Here is a 7059-nt window from a genome sequence, read left to right on the forward strand (position 1 = left end):
AGCACCATGTATTTTCCCCAAGCACTACTGGATGTGGCCATGAAGGCGCCTAGTTCCACTATATGGCCCAGAAAGACTCAGAAATGCAGGGCCTAAGCTGCTCACATCATTAGGTCCTTGCACTGAACCCCTGACCTACTAGACCAAAACTTACCAGAACTCCCAAACACCATTGAGGGTTGCATTAAGGTGATTTAAATGATGAGGACTATGTCACATCACCCAGATAGTCAGTGACAGCAATGGTGCTTGAACCAAAGATTCTATTTCCCCCAAGGGAAGGTGGAAGTTCTGTCACAAGATAATTTAGCTGACTTAGATTCACCTAAAGTGGTGAATCAGGATGGAGCACCATGGAAGTACCACCACAGGTGTGAGTCCTGTTTAGCCTGGGTGAACTGGACTGGGCTCTGTCAAAGAAAGATAATCTTCTCCAGGTTTTCTTTGTGAAAATTTATGATCTGGAGTTTGAGGATTTGGCACAAAATCTGGGCTTGTGGAAAATTATTCCAGTCTCCAGAGAACAAGCAGATACCTGTAGCCCAGGAGGGATCTGAGACAAACAGGCTGGGTGGAGGTAGAGCCACATGTAGGTTGGAAATGTTCCCCAAGGAACCTCAAAGGGACTGCTGCTCCCCTCTATTCTCACCTTTGGGGATGACAAACCCCTTTGGTTTCAGTGGGTCCAGGGAACTACATTACTGTATTGGAAGCTCCCTGGGGAAGGGAGGAACCTTTTCCTGAAGGAAAGACTATTGCACATCCTTGTACTCTGACTCTTGTTTCTGTGGAAATGGCCAAGAGGCCCAGACAAGAAGCCAGCTTCCTTAGGGAAGGCGGGGCTGATCTATGGCAGATATTTTCCATCATCAGTGTCTCTACCAGGCAAGGGCCATATTACCAGGATCCCATCTGGATGTGAATGTTGACCAGGAGAGGAAGCTGATGGAGACATCACAGACCATCTCCACAGAATCATTTCTAAAGGCTAGAACTAGAACCTTCAGCTAATAGTGTCCTGCCTACGCCAGAGGGAACCTTCTTTAATCAGAGAGACCATGGAAATGGACCTTGCAGTTACTGGATGCTTACTCTCTTTGGGGGGACAGGGCTGAGTCCTTTCCAGATTTCATTTCAAAGACTTTCAATAGCCCAGAATGGCAGCTATTATTATTCTCAGCATGCAGACAAAATCATGAGTCACAGAGAATCTGAGTGTCCTGGTCAAAGTCACAGAACTGCTGAGGAGAGGAGCTGCTGCTGATCTAAGAGTAGACTCTAGCCAATTACTGCTGTTCTTTCCCCTTACTTGTCAGGGCTTTTCTGTCTCCTCCTGTGTTCCTCCTCATCCTCCCCAATATTTTATGTAGGAACCCTGGTCTCCATTCCACATGCCAAAGATCTAAACTTTCAGTGCCCATCTGACTCTGTTCTGTTGTCTAATGTGACAGCAAGGAAGAAGCAGTATATGTTTTTTGAAATAAATGTCTAGGTTAATAAACTAATTTTTTTCTGATGACCAGAGTAACAGTGATGTGTTTTAACAAAATGCTGGATAAAAAAAAAGAAAACACAGGTTCCAAAAGAAAACAAGCTGAGCTGTTATGTTTTTAACTGTTTCTTTGGGAAATTATTCATGACCTTGTCTGTTTATTTGATGGATTTCTTCATCCCTTTGTGCCCATCACCCCCGCTGAACTGGTAGATGTCTTCCCTGCATCCTACACTGCCAGTGTGTTTTTGGAGAGATATTTTTGGAAATTGAAAGGGATGATTGGACTGATTGCTGACCTGCAGATTTCCATTTGTGGTGCTTGGGGCAACTTCCCTGCAGTGGCAGACAGGCAGACCTTGACATTGGTTGTATCAAGTGTCTGCCTATTCTGGTGAGGAACTTAAGTGGGGTGTTTGGGGCCCTCAAAGGCCCCAACATGCCAGTCAGAAATGCCATTACAGTGTATTTTCCTTTCCTGGGAAGTGCAGGGTTTGGCTTCAGGGGCTGAGAGACAGAAGCATGAGATTTGTCTGAGTCCTTTAAGTCCATGATGTTTGTTCATAGTTGCAGCTTACTGCGAAATCATCTACAGCATTTCTCTCCAGGCACAAAGCTTCATTTAGGACCTCCTGGCTGGAAAACTGAAGCTATCACTGCAAGTATAATCTGTATGCTTAGAGAGCTATCCAGTTGTCTTAAATTCTCAATAAATAGCCTTTTAGGGCTCTATAGCTGCTTACAAACAGTAGTTTATTTGTAAGCAGAGCAGGTTAGTATCAGTTTACTTTGAAAATGAGAACACAGGAGGGTAGTGTCCCCCCCCCCCCCAAAGAGCTGAGATACAATTAAACTCGAGCATACCTTCTCGATAAAGAATTCTGAGCAGGGGTAGTATGGCATGTGTGTTGGTGAACAAAGGGAACTAACCATCTGAGAGCTTAGAAGATGAGAGGAGAATGAGACATCTCTGAATTCTTGTCTGGGACCTCAGACTTCAACTCTTTTATTCATTTTATGGCTCAATTACATTCTCTCTCAATTCCTTAGGACCATCTTTTCCCCATTCCAGCTGTAAAAATAATGAAATACACACACAAGTCCAGGTGAGGGAATAGAGGTTAACCCATATACCAAGTGTTTAGCTAGAAAATCCTTGAAGGATTCTCGTTAACTAGAAACACGGTATATCTCTCACTCATAGCCAATGGTCACAAAGCAAAGGTAAAATGGCTAGGAAGGAGAAAGAAAAGACATAAATGTAACAGAAAGAAATTTATTATATACAAAGAGGGCTATACAGACTGTACCCAGGACACTCAGTTAGAAACTGTTACCAGTAAGAGAATTCAGTAAATTCTGGGTACATCATTTCTCCTAGCATAATAGACACACACACACACACACACACAAAATAAAATGGGAGGGCAGAGAACTAGTACAGAGGGAAAAGCACTGCCCTTACATACATGTCTGGCCAACATTTGATCCCTATTTTAGCATATAATACTATGAGTATCACCAGGAATGACCCCTGAGCACAGAGCCGAAATAATTTTTGAGCACAGTTGGGGTGGCCTAAAACTTGATAACTGAATAAAAAAAGGAAGACTATTTTATTAGTTGCAAACAGTATATATATATATATATATATATATATATATATATATATATATATACACACACACACACACACAAACACTGAGAATCATATATCTATATGGTGGCAGCTATAAAAGTATAATGTATAAAAATATGAATAGGAATCTCCAACCACTAGTTCTGAAGCACCTATGCCCACCCAGAGAGAATAATTTTTTAAACATCCTGAAACCCCAGCACTCTAACCCACCAAATGCAAAGAAAAATGAAGAAACTAAGGAAGACACCAGAAGCTGGAGATAAAGAGAGGAATCCTAACAAATTTCCAAGTCCTCCAAAGCATTCCAAAGCACAAGTCTTATTTTGGGGGACTTAAAATCACTAATGTCTTAGCAATGAAAATCAAGGAATCACTAGCCAGAGAAATTAAGAAATCCATAGATGAATAATTCAACCAACTTAAAGGAGAGGTCAATCAGAAGATGAGAAATCCATACAAATGGAACTAAGGAAAGTAAAAACACGCCATAGTAGCATAATTAAGCACATGGAGAATCGCATGGATGAAAACTCAAAAACAAAATACAAGTCAGCAGCAATAAAGAAGTCAACAAAGGAACGAGAGACAAATCATTAGAAGAAAATGTAAGAACTTAATGAAAAAAGAGAAAATAAATAATTTATGACTTATATAATACCAGAAGGGGAGGGAAAAAAAAGAAGAACAAATAGTGAGGAAAATAATAGCAGAGAATTTTCCCACTCTCTGGGAAGAGGCTGCTGTACAAATCCAAGAGGCAAAAAGAGTACCAAACAAAATAGACCCTAATAAGACATATAGTAATCCAAATGGAAAATAAAAGAGAGAAATGAACTCTTTTAAGTGATATGGGAAAAGAAAAACCTCAAGTACATAGGAAAGAACATAATAATCAAACCAGATCTTCTATTTGAAACAATCCAGGCAAGAAAAGAGTGGAATGAAATATTTAAACTATTGAAATTTTCAACCTAGAGTCCAGTACATCAACAATAAAAAAGACAAAACCCACATGTTTATATCAATCAATGCATAGAAGATGTTTGACAAAATACAACACCCATTTATGATGAAAACACTCAGCAAAATAGGACTGGAAGGAACCTTCCTCAAGATAGTTACAGCTATCTATAAGAAGCCCACAGCCAACATTATCCTTAATGGAGAAAAACGGAAAGTATTTCCAGTAAAGTCAAGAACTAGACAAGGCTGTCCACTCTCTCCACTCTTACTCAATAGTTTTAGAAGTCCAAAGCAATAGAATCAGACAAGAGAAGGGAATCAAAGGAATCCAAATAGTTAAAGAGGACGTGAAATTATCTCTTTTCTCAGATGATATGATGATAATCCATCTAAAACCCTAAAAAGTCCACAGTAAAACTCCTAGAAATGATTAACCAATGCAGCAAAGTGGCCGGCTACAAAGTCAATACACAAAAGACAGTAGCATTCCTCTATACATAAAACGAAGTAGAGGATAAATAGATTCAGGAGGCAATTTCATTTAAATTAGTATCCAAAAATATTAAGTACCTAGGAATCAACCTTACAAGAGAAGAATAGACACTTTTCTGAGGAAGACCAAAAGATGGCCAACAGACATATGACAACATACTCACCATCACTCATTATTAGCGAAATCCAAATCAAGACAACAATTACTTCCAGTACTATGTTGAAGAAGAGTGAAGAGAGAGGGCAGCCTTGTCTTGTACCAGATTTTAGGGGAAAGGCTTTTAGCTTATCTCCATTTGCCATTGGCTTGTGGTAGATGGCCTTGACTATACTGAGAAAAGTTTCTTCCATTTTCATCTTGATGAGAGTTTTTAGCAAATATGTGTGTTGGACCTTATTGAATGCCTTCTCTGCATCTATTGATATTTATGGTTTTTTGTTGTTGATATGGTGTATTATATTTATTCATTTATGGATGTTAAACCTTCCTTGCATTCCTGGAACAAAACCTATGTGGTCTGGTGTATGACATTTTTGATGAGGCATTGAATCCTATTTGCCAATAATTTGTTGAGTATCTTTGTATCCATGTTTATCAGGGATATTGATCTTTAGTTTTCTTTTCTTGCATCATCTAAATGGTTTTGGTATCAGGATGATGTTATCTTTATAAAAACTATTTGGGAGTGTTCCTGATTCTTCCATTTTCTGAAAGAGCTTGAAAAAGACTGATAGTAGTTCCTCTAGAAAGGTTTGAAAGAATTCATTAGTGAATTCATCATGGACTGGCTTTTAATTTTGGGAAGACTTTTGATGACCATTTTAATTTCCTTTGTAGTGATGGATCATATCTAGTGATATGCTGGATCATCCTGATTAAACCATGGAAGATTATAAGATTCCATGAATTTATCCACTTCTCCCAGGTTCTCATGTTTTGTGGCATAGAGTTTGTCAAAGTAGTCTTTGATTACCCTTTGTATCTCTGTAGTATCTGTGATTATCTCACTCTTTTTTATTTATAATCATGTTTATTAAGTTTCTCTCTCCATTTCTATGTGATTTTTTGCTCGTGGTTTATGAATCTTGTTTATTTTTTCAAAGAACCAACTTCTACTTTTATTGATCTTTTGTATTGTTTTTTGATTTCCACTTCATTGATTTCGGCTCTAAGTTTTGTTAGTTCATTCTGCCTATTTTTGCTTCTTTTTGTTTATCATTTTCTAATTGTATAAGCTGTGTCATTAAGCTTTTTACATAGGCCCCTTTTTTCTTATGTGTGTTTGCAAAGCTACAAATTTTTCTCTTAGTACTACTTTTGCTGTGTCCCATAAATTCTATCTTCAATAAATTGTATTATAAATTTTATCTTCACTGTCGATTTTTCCAGGAATGTTTTTGATTTTCTCTTTCATTTTATCTCTGACCCACTGGTTGTTCAACAGTGTGCTCTTTAATTTTCAGGTGTTAAAGTTTTTCTTCTGTGTCCCTTTGTAGTTTACGTCTGAGTCTAGAAGGGGATAGAACTCTTTGTGAGGCATCATTTAATGAGTTTTTTGTCATATCTTTCTTCAAAACACAGTTACACAAAGCATCATATTCTAAAATTTTAAAGGAGAGTTTTGATTAATTGAACACAGTTATACACATACTACCATATGAAGAGTATTAAGATTGAACCACAATTTTTATAAAATTATAAAGCCCACCCTACTTACTTGCATGAAAATTATACCCAGAAGCTGTAAAAAATTCTTAAAGAACTATCTGGAGGATCTAAATGCTTTTTCTTTTAAACAAAAACCTTTTATATTGAAAAACATGTAGATTGATAAAGTTAATAGAATACCATTAAAACATATTTTATAGTCTAGTCCAATGTGCTTTATAGTCTAGTATACAGAGCAATGAGAATATTTAAAACTAATATTGGGCATTTTAATTGGTTCAAAGGTATATATTTTCAGAAGGGTGTCATTAGGCAAATCTGTTGTAAATTTTAATGACATTCCTTTGTATGTAATTTACCTCTTTGATATTGCCGCTTTCAGTATACTCTGCTTCTATCTGTGGCTTTTATCATTCTAATTAGGATATATCTTGGAGTATTTTTATTTGGATCTCTTCTAGTTGATACCTTTAGACCTTCAATTCTGGTGTTTTTGACTGTTGCTTCTTTTTTTTTAATGACAGAATTTATTAGAATATATAATGGCAAATATATCTAACGGCAAATATCACAGTGATATATAAGGTACACGGTGACAATAAATGAGGGCCTTTCCACCACCAGTGTTGTTCTCCCTTCATCCCTGTTCCCAAGCATACATCCCTTATCTCCCTCCTTTATCCCCCAGAATGCTAGTGTAACTAAAAGCATATATGTTAACACTAATGTAAAACTTTTTTTTTTTTTTACAGTTCCAGATATTTTTACTAGTGTTTTCTTAAAGGTTTGGAGTCAAAGGAG

The sequence above is a fragment of the Suncus etruscus genome, chromosome 19, assembly GCF_024139225.1.
Source record: "Suncus etruscus isolate mSunEtr1 chromosome 19, mSunEtr1.pri.cur, whole genome shotgun sequence".
Classification (NCBI taxonomy): Eukaryota; Metazoa; Chordata; class Mammalia; order Eulipotyphla; family Soricidae; genus Suncus; species Suncus etruscus.